This window comes from Euprymna scolopes, chromosome 4 (genome assembly GCF_053919585.1).
Source record: "Euprymna scolopes isolate OS-2025 chromosome 4, ASM5391958v1, whole genome shotgun sequence".
In the NCBI taxonomy this organism is placed as follows: domain Eukaryota; kingdom Metazoa; phylum Mollusca; class Cephalopoda; order Sepiida; family Sepiolidae; genus Euprymna; species Euprymna scolopes.
The window spans coordinates 89,519,099-89,546,076 of NC_136485.1; the positions used below are offsets into that span (position 1 = coordinate 89,519,099).

At 30.6% G+C, this 26,978-nt stretch overlaps 1 protein-coding gene and 1 pseudogene across 1 annotated transcript in view; one reads left to right on the top strand and one right to left on the bottom strand.

The window, feature by feature from the left end:
• Nucleotides 1-26,978, bottom strand: part of LOC145268773 (acetylcholine receptor subunit alpha-type unc-63-like) — a 141,712-nt gene that overhangs the window by 101,672 nt on the left and 13,062 nt on the right. The gene's annotated exons all lie outside the window — the stretch shown is intronic.
• On the top strand, nucleotides 21,394-21,532 carry LOC145274036 (U2 spliceosomal RNA; annotated as a pseudogene).

Below are 26,978 nucleotides of genomic sequence, written 5' to 3' on the forward strand. Positions count from 1 at the left end.
ATGGATCAAACTTTTTAATTTGATTTGAGCTCAGAACAATAAATGTTAAAGTGTCACAATTGGAGTCAAAGTTAAAACAAATTTGACCTCTGCTGTCTCTACCAAATTACTCAGCCAATTTTTACTCTAAACATTTGAAATTTTACATAAAGTGTATTCAGACATAGCTTTTTAACTGGTTTTTGTCCGAAAATTTGGCTGCCAAGGAGTCAGAGTTCAAAAGAGTTTTCCTTTTCGGTCTCTAGCAAACTGTTAAACCAATTTTGGGTCTAAACATTTGAAATTTTGCATAAAGGGTATTCAGACATGCAGCAAGCTTTTTAATCAGTTTGGGGGCAAAAATTTGGCTGCCAAGAGGTCAAAGTTGAAAGAGTTGACCTTTGCAGACTCTACCAAACTCCTCCGCCAAGTTCGGGTCTAAACACTTGAAATTTTACCTGGAGCAAAACTTTTGAAAATATATATATATATATATATATATATATATATATATATATATATAAGACACTTTGTCTGTGTGCTTGTGTGTGTGATTTCGTTCCATATGTTTCCGAAACGGCTGGGCCGATTTTGTTTAATTTCACACAAATGTATTTTATGTATTTGGAGTATTCTCAGATAGGTTTTGTATCCGAATATCTCCGGTAGTATCGAAACTCGATAATTGAAAAAAATCTGATTAAAGAAGGAACAGTGCAGTTTTACCAAAGTTAACGCAAAGATTATAGGCTGTATAAGCCTATAATCTTTGGTTTGTGATTATAGGCTGTATAAGCCTATAATCACAAACCAAAGATTATAGGCTGTGTAAGCCTATAATCGCAAGTGCGTTGGAGAAATTTTATCACTGCATCAGTAGAAGGATCCGGTGTATAAAATAAACAGTAGGTTCTTTGATAAGACAGAGGAGCTTTAGAGCACAACTGAACCATGAGCATTACTTTTGTATTGTAAACTTTAATTCAAGCCATTATATAAAAATAATTTTATAAAGTCAATATTAGGTTCTCTTGAGTGCAATGTATACTACAATGTATTGTGAACTAAGTCACTGTAAGGTTCCTCTCGGTGCGCTGCAGTTGGTCCTCGACTAGAGCAGGCAATCAATTAATTTGATGGACAAAATGATCGATTTCACCGATTTCGATCACAATAAAAGTAAATGTACCATTTTTTTTTTTTTTTTTTTTTACCGGTGGATATGTCAAGAGCAATTGCCCTAGAAAGATGTCAAGAGATTCACTAATCCTGAGAGATATAACCGTTGGCACATCTGCGGTAGATCTTGCAGAGCAGAAATCATATTGTGTGTCACTAAGAAGGTTATTTCTGCTGAGGTGGTTGACTATTTCCCTATTTAATATGGATTCCAGCAACTTACTCATAACACTCAGGAGACTTATTGGTCTGTACCATTCGTTTTATTTGCGATAAGCGCAGATTCAAGAAGTCTCCGGCGCGGTTTATTTGAAATAAATAAGTAATAAAATTTATTTCAAATAAACCGCGCCGGAGACTTCTTGAATCTGCGCTTATCGCAAATTCAAGCACAATTAAACAGCGTGCAGGTTTCTATAACATAGCGCCATTAATAAGTAAACTTTTATTAAAAGAACATAATTTAACTGTAGACACAGGTTAACCCTCTCACATCATTCAAACACCCCTATAATAATTAATATATATAATCTGAATCAATAAATTACACAACACTCATTTCATTTCTGTTACAAACCTATACTTGAATTTCAACAGATATATTTCTCTCCAGTAAGAATATTAACTGCGTTCATATATGACGTCACTAAAATTTCCCTCTCTTTAACAGCGTAAGCCCCCCCCCCGTTTTGAATTTTCAACGTCTTTTTCCGTTTTTCTAAAATAGAACAGCGTCACACTTTGCACGTGAAACATTTTCAAATATTTTGTACTGGTATTGTTCGTTTCTTAATCCCATTCATCCAGAGGAAGTCTCGAAATAAAGACGAAACGTTGATGAACACATAATACGGTTTGTTCCTTTTTATTTCTCTATTTTGTCGGAATACATATTTCTCATCATATATATATATATATATATATATATATATATTATATATTATATATATTATATATTATATATATTATATATTATATATATATTCTCATCATATATATATATATATATATATATATATATATAAAGCTGTGTGTGTATATATATATATATATATATATATATATATAAAGCTGTGTGTGTGTCTGGTCACGAATAGGGTCCTATATGGTTGACTATTATAGAAAACTGATCACATATTATGATAGAAGATGTATCGAGACACAGGAATAGGTATGTTTGATCTGGCATAATGATGATTCATTAAAATTGTGGGGTTTGCGTACGCGCCTGGTCCACAAAGTATGGAAATAAAAAATTTACAAATTAAAAAAAACGTTTACAAGTGTTTTTGATATAAATGTACATAATAATACTTTGATAAGTATGTTTTAACTTAAATAGAGTTTGGTATAATAAAATTGTGGGGTCTGCGTTCGCGCCTGGCCTCCATAGAATGGAAATAGGCACAAACTTTAATAAAGACTTTTCATATCTATCTGCGTGAGTATACTTTGATAATTATGTTTCACTTCGAAGAAATATGATATAATAAAATTATGGAGTGTTCGTTCGCGCCTGACCTCCATAGAATGGAAATATGTCACAAAGTTTAACAAGGTTTTTTTAATATAGATCCACACAATATTGTGATAAGTGTTTCAGTGTGAACAGGTATGGTATAATAAATTATGGGGTTTATCTATTTTATTTTTATTTCATCACATTTTGCTTTGGTTTTGATACCCCCAAATTCGAAGCTATCCATTGACAACCCTTCCTTTTCATAACCTATCATACTTTCATAAATCAGAGTCCATTTTCTGTAGGCTGTTTTTGAACCCAGTCAACGGCAGGTACTTTTGCTAGAATATATATATATATATATATATATATATATATATATATATATATATATATATATATATATATATATGTTCTCCTTGAATATAAGAAAAATAAAAATCTTAAATATTTTTAACTAATTTTTTCATATAATTTCAACTTATTTGTAAAACTGCAAATATATTTTAACTTCAATTTTCCAACCGAAAAATAAAACAAATTCATACATAAAATCTGGAGTTTTCACATGAAACGATTATAACGAACAATATTTCACAAATTCTTTTTTCTTTTTTTTTTCACTTTAAAGAATATCTGCATTAATAACCGATATTCTGTCTAACATTGCTCTCGTGGGGACCAAATTAATAGATTCTTTATCCTCTCTATTTTATTCAAGGTAAAAAAAGAATTATCTTTGGATGATTAGCAAAATGAAATATTAAGATTCTTTCATTTTTTTTTTAGCTGAAGCATTTCTTAGTTTAGAATTTCAAAATGTCTTTACTTCCCTCCTCGGAAAGATGTGGATAGGAGGTACGGATTGAAAATCAAACGCACAAAGGAAATGTGCACTCTGGCCTACAAAAATACCTGAGTAGTTCTGTTGAGATACCGCAATAGGGGCGCCTTCGCCTCATGTAATGAGCAATAAACTATCCCCTCTTAAAGAGAGAAAATGTAAAACTTGAGAAAGTGAACCTTATGCATAGAACTATTTCTCGGTTCGCCAGAATCAAGAGCATCACTCAAAAATAGCTCAGACTGATTTACGATAATCCTAACCTCTACTGGTGTGAACCCTAACTCAAACCAGGCTATGCCAGTATTTTGATCTACATCAGTAGAAAGAGTAGGTAATGCATATATTTTGGTACACGTAAATTTACGGTACGTATAACAATGAGTGCATGTGTATAAACTTTATATGTATACGCAAATGAAACGAAAAGAGGTTTTATTTTTAGTGGGTTTTTTCGGTTTGATACGATCTAAACGTGTATATGTCTATTTACACACATACACACACACAAAGGCACATATATACACACACATACAAATACATATATATAAATATAGTTCACGCAGCGGCCTCCGATTTCTTGTAAACAAACGGGTAAGGAACTCAATAAACTTAGTTATAAATAATATAATGGGAATAACATCATAAAAATAACAGTACAATAAAATGAAAATATACACGCTTTTATCTGAGTTTATCTAAAAACTAAAAAATAGATACGACATGAATATTTTCAAAGGGATCAGGAACACATTAATTGACTTCAGCGGGTGTTAATAAAATTAAATCTTCACAAGGCGGATCCACGTGTATGTGTGTGTGTGTGTGTGTGTGTGTGTGTGTGTGTGTGTGTGTGTGTGTGTGTGTGTGTGAGAGAGAGAGAGAGAGAGCAAGTTATTCATTTAATAACCGAACACACACACACGCGCATGCGCACACACATACACACACACATCAAGGTGTATTATTAGAAGCCACGATTGACAACTCTATTTTCTTTCATTGTAGATTTGACAACTATTGGTTATTTGGAGTCCAGCTTGGTTTGGCAACTCATCATGAAGAGGGCGATACCCGTGTAGCATTTGAAAATTGCAAATGATACGATAAACTTACTGAGAAAAACATCTGATGGACGAATACTTTCACAAATTGAACCTGTCAAATGGCCATCTCGTTCGTGCTATTTAATCCTATCAGATTATTTTTTCAGCCATATGTAAAGTCCCATGTCTACACTGGTAAATCAGACACAATAGACTCCTTGGTAGACAACGTTCGACTCTTTATTGCCGAAATACAGCATAATTTAATGCGTAAGGTTTGTGAAAATTAACTCTATATTACATCATATACACGCGAGCCGCGAGTGCATATACCCGAAATTGTATTTAAATTATAAATGCAACAAATTATTCTTTGGAATAAACGAATATTTGTGTAAAATAAATATATTTTATGTGTTTTTTTTAAGTTCGCCACCTCTACAAAAACATTATATATATATATATATATATATATATATATATAGAGAGAGAGAGAGAGAGAGAGAGAGAGAGGTATAAGCAATAAAAAAAAGAATAAAAGATAGAGCTTAATAGAGCTGAATATGTTTTTTATATAACAACTTCAAAACATTAACTTAACATTAAATTAATATAACAACAGACCAGAAATCTCGTCGGTTTCCTCAAATATATATATATATATATATATATATATATATATATATATATATATATATATATATATATATAATTAGTTAAACATCACGGGGAGACTTGATTCCAAGTATTTCTCATATGGTTTGTCTCCCCTCTTTTGGAAATAGGGTACGATTATCAATATCTCCAGTTTCAAATAATCCTTATACACTGTGAAATTTAACTTATGTATGAAAACTAAAGAGGGGAGATATGACATATGAGAAATATTTGTAACCTAGTCTCCCTCCATCAAGGCCAGAGGTTTGGAGAAATATTTTGTAATATATAAATGCAAAACTAGGAAAACAAATGACTATAATTAAAACGTTTTATGGCTGTAAAAAAGAGCTAAAAATAGGCTCTGGATGATGGATGACCCCCTGATGTGCAGCCTTATGGCAAATGTTACATAGCCCACTATTCAGATCATTACCTTTCCAACAAGCTTTCATTTGTTAAACTCTGATAAGACTGAGATTTGGAACTTATAAAATTGCCAAAAAGGTGATATCACTGTCTGTCTGACGTAATGAACATTTAAATTAAAATGTTTAAAATTCAACGCTATTTCACACGATTAATGGTAGCCGAATGGATACGGCCTCCGCTAATCGAGCCAGAGATGTCTCGTGTCGCGGGGTTCGAATCGTTCGACTGGTAGTAATTGTGACACCCTGCACTGAAGAATCCCGAAAGGATGAAACACTAGTGTCTGTAGGTATTTAATTATTATAGTAAAAGAAATAATCATATATATATATATATATATATATATATATATATATATATATATATATATATATGGATAAATAGATAAATAGATACTGGTAGCCATATCGAATATTGAAATATCCATATCTTTGGGTCTATGGGACGAAACTACATGAAAACTTGAAGACTATAAATATTCTATGGTTAAAATTTTATGACAATTGGTAGAAAAGAACCTATATTTTCAAACCAATAAAATATACCCAAATTTGCCTATATATATATATATATATATATATATATATATATATATATATACACGAGGGGCGTGCAATAAGTAATGCCCCCGACCCACTTCCCATCGCAGTAGAGCAACGAAACTTGGCACAGTTGTTAGTCTTTCTCTACACAGGAAACACCCAGAGTTATGCATTTCTCCCATCGTTTGATGCCTCTGGAGACCGTTTTTGTAGAACACCCCAGGTTGATCCTCCAACCACGACGTGACTTCAGAAATCAAGGCTGCATCATCTGGGAAACGCTTTCCTTTCAAAAACAACTTCATGGCTGGAAAGAAGTGAAAGTCAGAGGGTGCAAGGTCAGGAGAGTAGGGAGGATTTCATAACCACACACCCGTGCTTCTGATATGGCGACATGCCATATGTGGACCGGAGCGTTGTCCTGCAAGAGGAGGGTACCTTTGCTGATCTTGCCCCGCCTCTTAATTTTGATAGCTTCCCTTAATTTCCTCAAAAGTGAAGCATAATAGGCTCCTGTAATTGTGGTACCCTTTGCCAGGAAATCTGTCATCACTACTCCGTCCTGGTCCCAGAAGACTGTGAGGATGACCTTGCCAGTGAAGGGCTCAACCCTTGCCTTCTTTGGAGGTGGTGAGTTCAAGTGCTTCCACTGCATTGACTGAGCTTTGGTCTCTGGATCATAGTGATGGACCCAGGTTTCATCCTGTGTAATCAGTCTTTTGAAAAACTTTGACTCATTTTTTTGGCACATCTCCAAATTCATCCTCGAGCACTCGACGCGTTCTCACTTCTGGAATGGTGTGAGCAACCTAGGAATCCCTCTGGCAGACACCTTATGCATATGCAAATGGTCATGAATAATAGTTTCCACAGACTCTGTACTAATTTTGACATCTTGGGCTATTTGGCGAATAGTAATGCGCCGATCTTCCAAAATGGCAGCCTCAACTTGACGGATAGATGCCTCATCAATGGCAGAAGGGGGTGACCAGGTCGTGAAGCTGTGTCCACAGACTTCCGGTCTTCCGATGCCAGCGTTTTATAAGGTCATATGATGGGACATTATCACCATAAGTCTCTTTCATTTCATCAAAAGTCTCCTGTGGTGTGCGTCCTTTCAAATACAAAAAACGGATCAATGCTCGACATTCAATAGGCTCCATTTCACAACTGACTCATTTCAAACACCTGTAAAACAGAAACCACAATTAGTTCAGAACCGTCATTTGCCATATAACCTGTAGAGATATACATCATTGCATATGCAAAATTTCAGCTGGATCAGACGACTGGAAGTTGGTCAGGGGCATTACTTATTGTACGCCCCTCGTATAGTGTCCTGGAAAGCCAACTTTAGTTTTGTTGTTTTGGGATTCATTTTTCTCAGGGTTTTTTTTGTTTGCTTGGTTGTCTCCCCTGTGGCCTTGCCCGATTACTTATATATAAATCGATTAGATTTTCACTATCAAGCCTAAGTAGCATCTAATCTATCAAATTGCTATTTGATTCCGTCAGCTAACTAAATTAAGGATTTTTCACATAATGAAATGGAAATTTCAATCTGTTTCACCGATTACATGTTATATCCTGCCACATATATCCTTTAGTAAGATAAATTTTAAGATAAACACGGTTGGGTTTTTTTTCACAGATAATTATATATTTTCATTAACTAATTAGAATTTTTCATTGATAAATGATAGTAGCAACAAAGTCTATGATATTACATGTTTTCTTCTCTCTGTTTTTTACGTAAGTTTAAGTAGTTTTTTTTTCAAATATTCTTTCATGCGTTTAATACTAAATTATGTAATTACTATTGATTTTTCTTTGATTTAAATAATGTTCAACTATTAGACATAAAAATGCATATAAAACCATCAGTGGAATACAGGGGAGTTTACTCTGAATTAATTTTACTCGCTGGGATAAAAGGATGAGAGAGAACAAGAGAAAGAGAGGAGTACAGTACTTATTTATTTCCTTTTTTAGCGTTGTTTCTTGTTAAATTAGTTTGTTTTTTTGGGTTTTTTTGTTTTGATTTTTAATTTGAAAGATTTTCATCATTAATCAACGATAATATTATTTCATTTATAAACTATAATTAACGCCTTAGACTTCTTAGACAGCTTTTTTCATATGAGTTAATTCGGTTAATCCTTAATGGTTTTATATAATGCTCGATTACAAATAGTACTATGTATTTATTTTAATGTTTTAATTTATGCAATCATTTTGAAAACATGTTGAGATTATGAAAGCAAAGTTATTATTGTAAAGACAAAATGAAAAATCTTCTCATATAAATAAATTATATATATCATATAAAATGATTATACATATATCATATAAAATGATTATATATATATAATATAAAATGATTATATATATAATATAAAATGATTATACATATCATATAAAATGATTATATATATGATATAAAAATATTATATATATGATATAAAATGATTATATATATATCATATAAAATGATTATATATATCATATAAAATGATTATATATATATTATAAAATGATTATATATATCATATAAAATGATTATATATCATATAAAATGATTATGTATATCATATAAAATGATTATATATATATCATATAAAATGATTATATATATCATATAAAATGATTATATATATCATATAAAATGATTATATATATATCATATAAAATGATTATATATATCATATAAAATGATTATATATATATGATATAAAATGATTATATATATATCATATAAAATGATTATATATATCATATAAAATGATTATGTATATCATATAAAATGATTATATATATCATATAAAATGATTATATATATCATATAAAATGATTATATATATATCATATAAAATGATTATATATATCATATAAAATGATTATATATATATTATAAAATGATTATATATATATCATATAAAATGATTATATATATCATATAAAATGATTATGTATATCATATAAAATGATTATATATATATCATATAAAATGATTATATATATCATATAAAATGATTATATATATATCATATAAAATGATTATATATATATCATATAAAATGATTATATATATATCATATAAAATGATTATATATATCATATAAAATGATTATATATATCATATAAAATGATTATATATATATCATATAAAATGATTATATATATCATATAAAATGATTATATATATATTATAAAATGATTATATATATATCATATAAAATGATTATATATATCATATAAAATGATTATGTATATCATATAAAATGATTATATATATATCATATAAAATGATTATATATATCATATAAAATGATTATATATATATCATATAAAATGATTATATATATATCATCTAAAATGATTATATATATATCATATAAAATTATTATATATATCATATAAAATTATTATATATATGATATAAAATGATTATATATATATCATATAAAATGATTATATATATCATATAAAATGATTATATATATATTATAAAATGATTATATATATATCATATAAAATGATTATGTATATCATATAAAATGATTATATATATATCATATAAAATGATTATATATATCATATAAAATGATTATATATATATCATATAAAATGATTATATATATATATCATATAAAATGATTTATCATATCATATAAAATGATTATATATATCATATAAAATGATTATATATATATCATATAAAATGATTATATATATATCATATAAAATGATTATATATATCATATAAAATGATTATATATATCATATAAAATGATTATATATATATCATATAAAATGATTATATATATCATATAAAATGATTATATATATATGATATAAAATGATTATATATATATCATATAAAATGATTATGTATATCATATAAAATGATTATATATATATCATATAAAATGATTATATATATCATATAAAATGATTATATATATATCATATAAAATGATTATATATATATCATATAAAATGATTTATCATATCATATAAAATGATTATATATATCATATAAAATGATTATATATATCATATAAAATGATTATATATATATCATATAAAATGATTATATATATCATATAAAATGATTATATATATCATATAAAATGATTATATATATATCATATAAAATGATTATATATATCATATAAAATGATTATATATATATATATATATATCATATAAATGATTATATATATATCATATAAAATGATCTCGACTTTTCCGTTGTTACTACAGTTCAATAGGAAACTAATTGAATGCTTCAAAACAAATCTTTCCTTCATGCCACTTACAGTACTTCCTAAAGCATGCTTCGCCAAACTATACGTACACTTTATGTCCGTTTAAAACTTATGACATTTATTCAAACAAAATGTTTTTCTATTATGTATTACCACAAAGACAGTAGCAAACACATTACTCGCTATCTATTTGGTCCTTCCACTCGCTTCACGTCTCTGTCAGAAAATTATTTACAGCAATCAGTATTTCTACAAAAACTAATTTTTTTCGGATTTATGGATGCCCAGATTTGCTGTAATCGTAGTTATCATAATCTTTATATTTTCAAACTTCACACGTTCTTTCCTTATTCAATTATAATTTTATACTTTAACTGTGTTACATTTTCACTTACCGACTAGTGTATACACCATTATACATCCGTGTCATCGTCGTGAGTCCAGATTATATTCATCAACTGATAAACCTACTCGGACGCCGATGTTTATAAAAAATGGTTGATGTAAAAAGACACACAATAATATTAGGGGAAATGTTATTTGTATCCGCATGAGAAAGGAAAAGATAGGCAGATCGACGGATAGTTCGTTTCGATACACCCAGCCACGCTGTGAGCATTTCCCCCTTTCATTAGTGACAGTACTAAGACAGATCTTTGATGTTTGAAGTCTAGCCAGTAAAAAAGAAAAAATCACGTGGTTTCGCGATTTTCGGCGAACATTGACCCTTAAAAATTTAACTCGTTTTTCCCCATTCAAACACGGTTTTCGTTATACGACAACGCCAACCTATTCCCTTATTGTTTTTTTGGAAACCTGCGTTATAAACATCAGCTGAACAATTATACTGACATTTTTATTGTTTTTTGCTGATTCTTCACCACGATTAACCTTTGTTCGATTTTTTATGCTTTCCTCATGCAAATGATAAAACGCAAACATGTATCACTCTCAAATAATGAACTAAACTTTAATCGGAAATATTTGTGCTGTTACACCCAAAACCCATTATTCCAATATATGTTACACTCAAAACTCATTATTCCAATATGTGCCACACTCAAAACTCATTGTTCCAATATATGTCACACTGAAAACTCATTATTCCAATGTATGCCACACTCAAAACCTATTATTCCAATATGTGCCACACCCAAAACTCATTATTCCAATATAAGTTACACGCAAAACTCATTATTCCAATATATGCCACACTCAAAACTCATTATTCCAATATATGTCACACTCAAAACTAATTATTCCAATATATGCCACACTCAAAACCCATTATTCCAATATATTTTACACACTAAACTCATTATTCCAATATATGTTACACCCAAAACCCATTATGCTAATATATGTCACACCCAAAACTCATTATTCTAATATATGTTACACACAAAACTCATTATTCAAATGTATGTCACACTCAAAACCCATTATTTCAATATATGTTACACTCAAACCTCATTATTTCAATATATGTTACACTCAAAACTCATTATTCCAATATATGTCACACCCAAAACTCATTATTCCAATGTATGTTACACCCAAAACTCATTGTTCCAATATATGCTACACCCAAAACTCATTATTCCAATATATGTCACACCCAAAACTCATTATTCCAATGTATGTTACACCCAAAACTCATTGTTCCAATATATGCTACACCCAAAACTCATTATTCCAATATATGTCACACCCAAAACTCATTATTCCAATGTATGTTACACCCAAAACTCATTGTTCCAATATATGCTACACCCAAAACTCATTATTCCAATATATGTCACACCCAAAACTCATTATTCCAATGTATGTTACACCCAAAACTCATTATTCCAATATATACCACACCCAAAACTCATTATTCCAATATATGTCACACCCAAAACTCATTATTCCAATGTATGTTACACCCAAAACTCATTATTCCAATATATGCCACACCCAAAACTCATTATTCCAATATAAATATCTCTAAATAAGAGAAGATACAACTACCTCCAAAAAGGGTCCATTTGGATTGGGATAAGATTAAAAATGGCCTCCGTCTAGACTCGAAAACAGAACGTGTACTGCACTTTGAATAACATATCTGCCAAAAAGATATAAATTCATTTAAGCAAAATTCAGCACAAGCCATCAAATATATGGTGAATGAATAGAGTTGATGGCTATTGCATTTACTCTACAGGTCATCCTACTTTACAAAAACATTGTGCTTATTTTTAAAGTTATGTGTGCGTGTACCAATTCATTGGTATCATATCGGGATAAGAAAAAATGAAAACTGGTGATTAAGATTCTTTCAACACTCTCTAAATAGATGGAACGCTGATCAAATATAAAACAAACAGATTGATCTCTAAGTTGGAGTGCAAATTAAGTGGGGGGGAAGTATGGACAGAGTTTGTGAGTAGATGGTGTCCTTTAGAGATTAATTTAATTTGGGGTAGGGGGACAAGACCAAAATAAACATGGATGTACGCATTTTGTAAAAAAACGTATTACCAAAAATACTGGGACATGATTTATCGCCTTGACTTGGATCCGAACCCGAAAGTTGAGGAGCACATTTGCTTTTCAAATCTCCAGAAAATCCTGAAACTTTAGAATCTGTTCTCAGTTCACCAAATAGGCGGCTTCATCGATTAGTTTTCTACTTGCAATGTTTCTCGTACTTTTGAGTTATTTCTGATATTTGTAATAGTTCGAATGTGGATATATGATATGACTATTATTTGGACATATGTATCTAGCATTTTCTCGATGCCTTTTTTTATAAATTTGATGTGCAGCAAATCAACCTGAGATAATAGCAACGCCTTTTTTGTACATTTGATGTGCAGCAAATCCACCTGAGATAATAGTAACGCCTTTTTTGTACATTTGATGTGCAGCAAATCAACCTGAGATAATAGTAACGCCTTTTTTGCACATTTGATGTGCAGCAAATCAACCTGAGATAATAGTAACGCCTTTTTTGCACATTTGATGTACAGCAAATCAACCTGAGATAATAGTAACGCCTTTTTTTCACATTTGATGTGCAGCAAATCAACCTGAGATAATAGTAACGCCTTTTTTGCACATTTGATGTGCAGCAAATCAACCTGAGATAATAGTAACGCCTTTTTTGTACATTCGATGTGCAGCAAATAAACCTAAGATAATAGTAACGACTTTTTTGTACATTCGATGTGCAGCAAATCAACCTGAGATAATAGTAACGCCTTTTTTGCACATTTGATGTGCAGCAAATCAACCTAAGATAATAGTAACGACTTTTTTGTACATTTGATGTGCAGCAAATCCACCTGAGATAATAGTAACGACTTTTTTGCACATTTGATGTGCAGCAAATCACCCTGAGATAATAGTAACGCCTTATTTTGTACATTTGATGTGCAGCAAATCCACCTGACATAATAGTAACGCCTTTTTTGTATATTTGATGTGTAGGAAATCAACCTTAGATAACAGTAACGCCTTTTTTGTACATTTGATGTGAAGCAAATCAACCTGAGATAATAGTAACGACTTTTTTGTACATTTGATGTGGAGCAAATAAACCTAAGATAATAGTAACGACTTTTTTGTACATTCGATGTGCAGCAAATCAACCTAAGATAATAGTAACGCCTTTTTTGTACATTTATGTGCAGCAAATCCACCTGAGTTAATAGTAACGCCATTTTTTGTACATTTGATGTGCAGCAAATCAACCTGAGATAATAGTAACGACTTTTTTATACATTCGATGTGCAGCAAATCAACCTGAGATAATAGTAACGCCTTTTTTTGTACATTTGATGTGCAGCAAATCAAGCTGAGATAATAGTAACGCCTTTTTTGTACATTTGATGTACAGCAAATCAACCTGAGATAATAGTAACGCCTTTTTTTGTACATTTGATGTGCAGCAAATCAACCTGAGATAATAGTAACGCCTTTTTTGTACATTTGATGTGCAGCAAATCAACCTGAGATAATAGTAACGCCTTTTTTGCACATTTGATGTGCAACAAATCAACCTGAGATAATAGTAACGCCTTTTTTGCACATTTGATGTGCAGCAAATCAACCTGAGATAATAGTAACGCCTTTTTTGCACATTTGATGTGCAGCAAATCAACCTGAGATAATAGCAACGCCTTTTTTGTACATTTGATGTGCAGCAAATCAACCTGAGATAATAGTAACGCCTTTTTTGCACATTTGATGTGCAGCAAATCACCCTGAGATAATAGTAACGCCTTTTTTGTACATTTGATGTGCAGCAAATCCACCTGACATAATAGTAACGCCTATTTTGTATATTTGATGTGTAGGAAATCAACCTTAAATAACAGTAACGCCTTTTTTGTACATTCGATGTGCAGGAAATAAACCTGAGATAATAGTAACGCCTTTTTTTTACATTTGATGTGCAGCAAATCCACTTGACATAATAGTAACGCCTTTTTTTTGTATATTTGATGTGCAGGAAATCAACCTTAGATAATAGTAACGCCTTTTTTGTACATTTATTTGCAGCAAATCAACCTGAGATAATAGTAACGCCATTTTTTGTACATTTGATGTGCAGCAAATCCACCTGATATAATAGTAACGCCTTTTTTGTACATTCGATGTGCAGCAAATAAACCTAAGATAATAGTAACGCCTTTTTTGTACATTCGATGTGCAGCAAATCAACCTGAGATAATAGTAACGCCTTTTTTGTACATTTGATGTGCAGCAAATCCACCTGATATAATAGTAACGCCTTTTTTGTACATTCTATGTGCAGCAAATAAACCTAAGATAATAGTAACGCTTTTTGTACATTCGATGTGCAGCAAATAAACCTAAGATAATAGTAACGACTTTTTTGTACATTCGATGTGCAGCAAATAAACTTAAGATAATAGTAACGCCTTTTTTGTACATTTGATGTGCAGCAAAAAAACCTAAGATAATAGCAACGCCTTTTTTGTACATTCGATGTGCAGCAAATAAACCTAAGATAATAGTAACGCCTTTTTTGTACATTCGAATTGCAGCAAATAAACCTAAGATAATAGTAACGCCTTTTTTGTACATTCGATGTGCAGCAAATCCACCTGAGATAATAGTAACGCCTTTTTTGTACATTTGATGTGCAGCAAATCAACCTGAGATAATAGTAACGCCTTTTTTGTACATTTGATGTGCAGCAAATCAACCTGTGATAATAGTAACGCCTTTTTTGTACATTTGATGTGCAGCAAATTAACCTAAGATAATAGTAACGACTTTTTTGTACATTTGATGTGCAGCAAATCAACCTGTGATAATAGTAACGCCTTTTTGTACATTTGATGTGCAGCAAATCAACCTGTTATAATAGTAACGCCTTTTTTTGTACATTTGATGTGCAGCTAATCAACCTTAGATAATAGTAACGCCTTTTTTGTACATTCGATGTGCAGCAAATCAACCTGAGATAATAGTAACGCTTTTTTTAGTACATTTGATGTGCAGCAAATCAACCTGAGATAATAGTAACGCCTTTTTTGTACATTTGATGTGCAGCAAATCAACCTGTGATAATAGTAACGCCTTATTTGTACATTTGATGTGCAGCAAATCCACCTGAGATAATAGTAACGACTTTTTTGCACATTTGATGTGCAGCAAATCACCCTGAGATAATAGTAACGCCTTATTTTGTACATTTGATGCACAGCAAATCAACCTGAGATAATAGTAACGCCTTTTTTTGTACATTTGATGTGCAGCAAATCAACCTGAGATAATAGTAACGCATTCTTTGGTACATTTGATGTGCAGCAAATCAACCTAAGATAATAGTAACGCCTTTTTTTGTACATTTGATGTGCAGCAAATCAACCTGTGATAATAGTAACGCCTTTTTTGTACATTTGATGTGCAGCAAATCAACCTTAGATAATAGTAACGCCTTTTTTGTACATTCGATGTGCAGCAAATCAACCTGAGATAATAGTAACGCTTTTTTTAGTACATTTGATGTGCAGCAAATCAACCTGAGATAATAGTAACGCCTTTTTTTGTACATTTGATGTGCAGCAAATCAACCTGTGATAATAGTAACGCCTTTTTTTTGTACATTTGATGTGCAGCAAATCCACCTGAGATAATAGTAACGACTTTTTTGTACATTTGATGTGCAGCAAATCCACCTGGGATAATAGTAACGACTTTTTTTGTACATTTGATGTGCAGCAAATCAACCTTAGATAATAGTAACGCCTTTTTTGTACATTTGATGTGCAGCAAATCAACCTAAGATAATAGTAACGCCTTTTTTGTACATTTGATGTGCAGCAAATCAACCTGTGATAATAGTAACGCCTTTTTTGTACATTTGATGTGCAGCAAATAAACCTAAGATAATAGTAACGACTTTTTTGTACATTTGATGTGCAGCAAATCAACCTGTGATAATAGTAACGCCTTTTTTGTACATTTGATGTGCAGCAAATCAACCTGTTATTATAGTAACGCCTTTTTTTTGTACATTTGATGTGCAGCAAATCAACCTTAGATAATAGTAACGCCTTTTTTGTACATTCGATGTGCAGCAAATCAACCTGAGATAATAGTAACGCTTTTTTTAGTACATTTGATGTGCAGCAAATCAACCTGAGATAATAGTAACGCCTTTTTTTGTACATTTGATGTGCAGCAAATCAACCTGTGATAATAGTAACGCCTTTTTTTGTACATTTGATGTGCAGCAAATCCACCTGAGATAATAGTAACGACTTTTTTGTACATTTGATGTGCAGCAAATCCACCTGGGATAATAGTAACGACTTTTTTTGTACATTTGATGTGCGGCAAATCAACCTTAGATAATATTAACGGCTTTTTTTAGTCGAATCTCCTTCATTCTTTCCTTACACACACGCGCGCGCCTGCGTGTCAAATCCACTCACACACATACAACACACACTCACACAGAGGTGAAGATATAATGACGAATTGAAGAAAATATAGATAAAAAAATAAAGGAATCTAACAATTCTGAAAAAAAAGTATTATCTTTAAAATAAAACAAAAAAAAGGCAAACGAAACTAATATATTTTGACTTTCTCCGGTGAAGACTTTTATTATTTTTTAACATGCCTGCGGTATCAATAACGACGGCAATATGTGGACGGCTTTTACACGTGCAGTCGACTGATCTCGAAAATATTACATTCTCTTTTTACTTTAGTTGTTTTTCTTGCTATTTTTTACTGAATATATTAAACAGACTAAAGATACAACGAATGCTAAATTGGATCTAAAAAGTCGTATGTCACGTTGATTCATAAGAAAACACTTCCCCCCCCCCACCCTCGGAAATACTATGGTATGATTGACACCTAACGCTCGTTATGGAAACTGGATTTTTTATTCTTTTTTAAATATGGAAGTGGTCGAAGCAAAGTTGACGGGGTGCGGTTATTCAAGGCATAGGTAATTCGAGTAAGGGGGGGGGGATTATGGGATGATCTAATTATTGCATCGTTTAACATGTTAAACGAAATAACTCTGGATATTGATTTTTTTATTATTATTTTAAAGGAAATTTGATCGCTCATTCAAAAAAACATGTGAATTCGTTTACCGAGAGTGTAATAAACAAGTATATCAACTAGTTTGTTCTTCTTCTCGACACTCACTTAGTTTTGCTTGTTAATATTGACTGCTTTCGCACAGAATGAATTTCATTATTGCTTTAAGAAGTGTGAAAGGAGAATAAACGAAATATAAAAACAAAAATAATGAAATCATTTTGTCTTATTTGGATAAGTCGGACTACTATTCTCATTTCAAATGCTATTTGCACAACGTAACTTCTGACCATATAATTTCTGACCATATAATTTCTGACCATATAACTTCTGACCATATAATTTCTGACCATATAATTTCTGACCATATAACTTCTGACCATATAACTTCTGACCATATAATTTCTGACCACATAAATTCTGACCATATAATTTCTGACCATATAATTTCTGACCATATAATTTCTGACCATATAATTTCTGACCATATAACTTCTGACCATATAATTTCTGACCATATAATTTCTGACCATATAACTTCTGCCCATGTAACTTCTGATCTTCTTCGGATGCAGTTCTTCAAAGTTATGAATTTGTATGTCGAATTCGAAAGCCTATACAAAATTTCGAACTGAGTCATTATTTTATCCATATGAGGTACATTGTTCTCCTTCCGTTAGCCATCACCGAGCAGACGTGTTAATTAGTTATTGTTATTCTTAGCTATTATGCAATGAGGATTGAACCTTCAATCTCCAGAAGACGCCCACTTAGAAGTGATTGCTTAAAAAGATGCACTTGAAGAAAGTCGAACGTTATATCGGCTGAAATGTGAATAGAAAATGCTCATATTAAAATGAATTTTATTTTAGTTTTATACTCACAGATTTCAATACATTTTCTTTTATTTTATTTTTCTCTTACGGTGTAATTTGACGGTCGATTAGGTTAATCGCATAAAATCGAACAAATTGTCACTTCCGGTGACTGAAAATTGCGAGTCATAAATTGCTTTCTATAAAATCTGATGATGAAAAGTAATTGCGGTTGTCCGTCGTCTCATTTTTCTTTTTTATGTCCAATTTCTGTTCACTATAAAATCATTTGGAATTTGAGTAACAATAAACCTTCCAGGGATGCCAGTCGATGTTTTGTAGGTGCTTTCATTTGGAAGATGTATTTTGAGATGAAGTGGTTTCAGAGAAATACTGTCAACGTAAAAGGTTTTTATGTTTATAATTAGATGAGAGACGTGTTATACGACAGACAAAACAGAATAAGAGTTCAGAAAGCATATATTCACAAAAGAGATAATATATATATATATATATATATATATATATATATTTGTGTGTGTGTGTGTGTGTGTTTAAAATGGAAGTTTACATCAATAGAAAAACATAGAATGTTCGTGAATATTTTAGAGTAAAACAAGGATATCGAAGAAGTCAGAAAAGGGCCGTGCGCTACAAGGGTTAGAAAATTTTAATCAAAACTTCTCCTTTCAATTAAATAGGTTATATTTCATTCAAAGTTGTTAATAAAAGTCCATGTTCATTGTTTTTTGTTTTATATATGTGTGTGTGTGTGTGTGTGTGTGTGTGTGTGTGTGTGTGTGTGTGTGTGTGTGTGTGTGTGTGTGTGTGTGTGTGTGTGTGTCGCTACGCTAAATATTATATAACATTATATATATTATAAATATTGTGCGTGAATTGACATGCCAGTAATTCAAAGTCAAACGAAGGAGCGCCGAGGAAGCCGGTCCGTGGATTTCATTTGAACTGGTTTATTAAAAAAAAATCTGGCTTTTTAAGTGATCGAAGTGGCTCCCAGTAAGACAATTCTGAATAAATTCAGAAAGTTCTCTGATTGATCGAAAATATAATTATTTATTTTTGTTCAGGGTAGTGTATGCGCAAACTATCTGCGCACAAACAAGTTTACGCATTTTGATTTTGAGACACCGAAGAGTAAACTTCAGTGCTACATTATTACTCTCTCTACACTTCCGGTCGATGCTTGAGTGGCACTATCCCTTGTCAGTTTTTTTTTTGTTTTTTTTTTTTCATCCTATCAAACTCTAACCCGACGGCATTTTCTATGATACCAACAGATGTTAGTGTATCTGCTTTTTTGTTTTGTTTCGTTTTCTTTAGTGGGGTGAACTTTTCCTAACACATGTACACAAGAAGTAGTCTTCATTTCATTGCGTTCAGCATAGTAAATTGCTTCTATATTTCTTGTGTTTACAAAGAGCCTTTCTAGTGCAACTTATTTGTAGATAATAGAATCCTAACTGTGTTTATATAACAATACTCAATTGGAGTTAATAGTGACTCGGGTTCTGAGTTCAACCGGAACTACCTTTATATATGACTACACTGATGAGTGTTAGTGAACATGGACCATGTATGTCTGTTGATATTAAATAGTTATTCGTAAAGAATTATTAAGAATAGACTGAAAACAAATTTTCTTATATCTTTATTTATAAATGACAGTGACATTAAAATTCCTTTTGTTTTAATATACAATTTTTAAGTCAGAATTTAAATAAACTCAGCATGTCCACGCGATATACGATTAATTTTCATATTGATTTACAATTCACTGTTAGTTATAACTGTTTTTATTATTATTATTTTACTTTAATGGCACTTTTTCGTTTATTAGTTTACGAAGTTCTATTGGCGTATAAATTTTACTTCGTGCATAGAAAATTGACATTTTGAACGAAAAGTGTCTTTACGACTATTTTCAGGTCAACTAAATTCTACGGACAAAGATCCAAATAAGGCTATTCTTCCAAACTAAAACATACAGATACGCACAACAAAGCAGCGGCCAAGTATATAAGTTAGTGAAAACTCTTTCACATTAATGTTATTACGATATAAATTTCACCATGACGCATTTCTTTTAGTCGTACACAAATCGGAGATTTTATTTTTTTTGGTTAAATTTTACATTTCAAAATGAAAGAAACAAAAATCGTTAAGAAAAGCAAGCATTAATTAACTTGTTTTTAGTCGCGTGCAAGCGACTCTATAAGTTACTACGTCGGTCCGTCGATCAGTCGGTCTGTCGGTCTATCCGTAACACTTTTGTGCTTGGCCTTTTTGGTTAAGATCAAAGGTCTGTTGTTAATAGATGCTGTTCTTAGCTTTTTAAGTTTTTCTTGGCCTTTGGGCCAAGATCAAAGTAGTATCTGTTCCGGCAGATACAGCAAGCAAAGACCATATGTGGGGGCAACCCCCCATATAAGATTTATGCAACCCTTTATACCAATTGTCAATATCCAGCTCCCCTACTCCCCGGGAGTTGGTCCCCATTTCCCCTTCACTCCTCACTTTAAAAATCGGCCTTGTGCCTAATTTGCTCGGTGGGGGAGCAAATAAATACCGCTTTTCTTGGCCTTTTGGCCAAGATCAAAGTGTAGTATCTGTTCTCACTACCTGCTGTACTTATGTTTGTAACTTTGTGATATAAAGTGGTGGATCACTTTTCTGTATTAATTTAATGTAAAATGATCACCCACTTTACAACCAGTCAGTCTCAAGATCATTCAAGTTGTTTTTGAAGGATTTCAATTATTGTTTAAGCATTCAAGTCATTCTTAAGGTCATTCAATTCATCCTTAAGTTCATTAAAGTCATTCTAAGTCATTTACTTTTTATTTATTGAAGTCATTTCAGCCCATTTTTCGGTCACTTTAGTTTATCTTTAAGAATTTCATGTCAATCCTACATTCACGCATTCATTCATTACACGAGAGCACGCGACTAATGGCTATCGGCCTTGTTATTATAATAACAGATGTACAAATTTAAGGAAGTTTTACTCAAGTAACCATAAGTAACAAATAATTAAATAGTTCAAGGTTGGAGACAAGGTTTTCTTGAGTTGCTCTACTCTGTAAGGCAACGATTTGAAACGAATCAACCAGTCTTTCTCTCTCTCTCTCTTTCTCTCTCTCTCTCTCTCTCTCTCTCTCTCTCTCTATGTATATATATATATATATATATATATAGGCGTTGTAGTATTAGTATGACAATATATATATGGCAAGTAAGCTACACAAACATGTTCATGTTTCATCCCCAGAGAGAATCATCAGGCGCCTGATAAATACATCTATGTCTAACATAGATTTATGTATATAATATACAAGTGTATAATATGTATATATATATACATTATATATATACATATATGCATATTATATATATACGTTAATATATATATTATACATTTCTATATTATACACGCTATATATATATATATATATATATATATATATATATATATATATATATATATATATATATAAAGAGAGAGAGAGAGAGGGGGGGTTCTCACAGTTAGATAAATAATAGCTAGATGAGAATGTTGATTGATTTATTGATTTTAATTTTGCTGTTGCGCTCTCACGTCCCAAAAAGGTAAATATAGATTTTTCGACACCTTCCCCCTATACATGAACATGCACGAATGAGTTTGCCAAATGTTTCAATCAATCCGGAATTTTTTTCGTTATTTGAAGTGAAACTTTTTTATTTAATACATTATGTTTATTCATCATTACAAATAAATATGTAGCGCGCGCGTGTGTGTGTGTGTGTGTGTGTGTGTGTGTGTGTGTGTGTGTGTGTGTGTGTGTGTGTGTGCACAAACCTATGCAGTTGGTATGGAAAACGCAAAGTAATGTATCCACATGACGCATGCTTGAAAAGTGTATATCATGTAATAATATAGCTGGTGCTCAGGACAGATGCCCCATTCCCAGGTCCACTGGAAATTATCCAATTTTCCTTAAATTTTTAGCATTTACACAATTTATAAGGGAGAATTATAATACAGAACAGGGCAGTCTTATATCTTTTTATCAAATTTAATATTAAGATAGATATGCTATTATTATATGGAATCCGTATTTTAATTTTTATCGAAATCCATTAAAAAGTGTTAATTCCACAAAGTTTCGGATTAAGCTTTAAATGTCTTAAAGAAGAACTAGAAATCAGCAGAATTGATGTCTAAATACTATGGATAAAATCTCAAATAATCATAATGTCGAAAATATTTCATTTTCAAAGTTTAGCCAAAATTATTAGCCTTAACATCTCTTCATAATGCTCTAAAGAAAATGAATTTAAACACTATATATTAATTACTGTCTATAAAGTTTATTATTTGAATTTCAACAAAATCGGAAAGCTCTGGATTTGAACGTAGGGTTTTTACCTTTCTCCTTGTATGAAACAAAATTTAACTAAATATTACTAAATATTATTTGATGATAATTACAGAATTAATAGCCCAACGAAATAATTAAGCATACTTAAAAAAAAAAACGTCAAGAAAACTTAAAATAGATTTATTCATAAAACTTGTGTCTGTTTGTTTGTTTTTTGTTTTGTTTTGTTTGTTTGTTTTTTTCACAATTTGTTCTATCGAATTCTCTTTTGGATATGATAACTGCCCCGAGGCGGTCTCAGAAGCGATTACAGACCTTCTCTCTGAACTTTGGTCCACAAAGGTTAGGGTTATCGTTCGTTTTTCAGGGATTCGACGCACTTTATTTTGCTTGTTTTGTGTATTTTTGCGAAAAGTGCGCATATTTAGAATGTAGAAAAATAAATATTTTTAAAATACAAAACCGCTTACTTTATTCTTATGCTAAAAACTTCGTATGTTTTCATTTCCAAATATATTTTTTAATATAAACTAAATCATCAATGAGCGTGTAGGTGTGTGTGATGTGATTATGCTATGTGTGTGATGTGTATGCTATGCGTGTGATGTGTGTATGTGCTGTGTATGTGCAGTGTGTGTGAGGTCTATAGATAAGAATTCAGTTTGTATACACGTGGCGAGTGTTTATAGCAGATTTCCGAAGCTCAGCAGCCGGGACCGTTTATCTTTATGTCAACGTGATCTCTCGTTAAAGAGGTTTATAATCGTGATCTGAAATGCTCAATCTTTTAATTTATTTGGTAATCGTGTATTCCTCTACTAGAGAGCTCACGCTGCCATTCATGGATATGATAGATAGCTGAAAATGTTTTCGTATTTGCCACTAAAAGAATATTCCAGGATAGGAAATGGAGAGATGAAGATGGAACACTCGACAGAAGAAAAATGTGTTTCTCGATGGTAGTGACGTGTTGGTACTACAATGGCATTAGAAATCCATACGCAAGACAAATTTTTAATCGAAATCGGCCCATGTGTATCTATATATCTATCTATCTATCTATCTATATATATATATATATATATATATATATATATATATATATATATATATATATATATTGAACGGACTTCAATTTTTTTTCTAAACCGGAGGGTTAAGTTTTTATAGGAATTGATAATTTCCTCTGCAAGACAAATTTTTAATCGAAATCGGCCCATGTGTATCTATATATCTATATATCTATCTATCTATATATATATATATATATATATATATATATATATATATATATATATATATATATATATAAAGTCAATTTAAGAAATTTAAGTCAACAAATGAATAAAATCAAAAGAAATGTAGATTGAGAAGAGAATGCATGGTCAGTTCAGTAAAGATCTGCCAGATGCAGGTGAAAAGATCTGCCAGATGCAGGTGAAAAGATCTACCAGATGCAGGTGAAAAGATCTACCAGATGCAGGTGACAGCGAAAAAACCTAGTGATGGTTGTCGAATTTGACTTGAAGATTGGGACATAAGTTATTGAAAGAGGTGGAGAGTATTGGAAATCCAAAGAAACTTGTCACTCAGACTCCAGATAACACCACAAGTTGTTCTCAAAGAGAAATCTTTGGTGATGACTTGTGATTAAAATATTTTTTTGATGATGAATTGTGATTGAAATAATCATTTGATGATGACTTGTGATTAAAATATTCATTTGATGATGACTTGTGATTAAAATATTCATTTGATGATGACTTGTGATTAAAATATTCATTTGATGATGACTTGTGATTAAAATATTCATTTGATGATGACTTGTGATTAAAATATTCATTTGATGATGACTTGTGATTAAAATATTCATTTGATGATGACTTGTGATTAAAATATTCATTTGATGATGACTTGTGATTAAAATATTACTTTTGATGATGACTTGTGATTAAAATATTCATTTGATGATGACTTGTGACTAAAATATTCATTTGATGATGACTTGTGATTAAAATAATCATTTGATGATGACTTGTGATTAAAATAATCATTTGATGATGACTTGTGATTAAAATATTCATTTGATGATGACTTGTGATTAAAATATTCATTTGATGATGACTTGTGATTAAAATATTTATTTGATGATGACTTGTGATTCAAATATTCATTTGATGATGACTTGTGATTAAAATAATCATTTGATGATGACTTGTGACTAAAATATTCATTTGATGATGACTTGTGATTAAAATAATCATTTCATTATGACTTGTGATTAAAATAATCATTTGATGATGACTTGCGATTAAAATAATCATTTGATGATGACTTGTGATTAAAATAATCATTTGATGATGACTTGTGATTAAAATATTTATTTGATGATGACTTGCGACTAAAATATTCATTTGATGATGACTTGTGATTAAAATATTCATTTGATGATGACTTGTGATTAAAATATTCATTTGATGATGACTTGTGACTAAAATATTCATTTGATGATGACTTGTGATTAAAATATTTATTTGATGATGACTTGTGATTCAAATAATCATTTCATTATGACTTGTGATTGAAATAATCATTTGATGATGACTTGTGATTACAATATTCATTTGATGATGACTTGTGACTAAAATATTCATTTGATGATGACTTGTGATTAAAATAATCATTTTATTATGACTTGTGATTAAAATAATCATTTGATGATGACTTGTGATTAAAATAATCATTTCATTATGACTTGTGATTAAAATATTCATTTGATGATGACTTGTGATTAAAATATTCATTTGATGATGACTTGTGATTAAAATATTCATTTGATGATGACTTGTGATTAAAATATTCATTTGATGATGAATTGTGATTAAAATATTCATTTGATGATGACTTGTGATTACAATATTCATTTGATGATGACTTGTGATTACAATATTCATTTGATGATGACTTGTGATTAAAATATTCATTTGATGATGACTTCTGATTAAAATATTCATTTGATGATGACTTGTGACTAAAATATTCATTTGATGATGACTTGTGATTAAAATAATCATTTCATTATGACTTGTGATTAAAATATTCATTTGATGATGACTTGTGATTAAAATATTCATTTGATGATGACTTGTGATAAAATATTCATTTGATGATGACTTTTGATAAAATATTCATTTGATGATGACTTGTGATTAAAATATTCATTTGATGATGACTTGTGATTAAAATATTCATTTGATGATGACTTGTGATTAAAATATTACTTTTGATGATGACTTGTGACTAAAATATTCATTTGATGATGACTTGTGATTAAAATATTCATTTGATGATGACTTGTGATTAAAATATTCATTTGATGATGACTTGTGATTAAAATATTCATTTGATGATGACTTGTGATTAAAATATTCATTTGATGATGACTTGTGATTAAAATATTCATTTGATGATGACTTGTGATTAAAATATTCATTTGATGATGACTTGTTATTAAAATATTCATTTGATGATGACTTGTGACTAAAATATTCATTTGATGATTACTTGTGATTAAAATAATCATTTCATTATGACTTGTGATTAAAATATTCATTTGAAGATGACTTGTGATTAAAATATTCATTTGATGATGACTTGTGATTAAAATATTCATTTGATTATGACTTGTGATTAAAATATTCATTTGATGATGACTTGTGATTAAAATATTCATTTGATGATGACTTGTGATTAAAATAATCATTTCATTATGACTTGTGATTAAAATA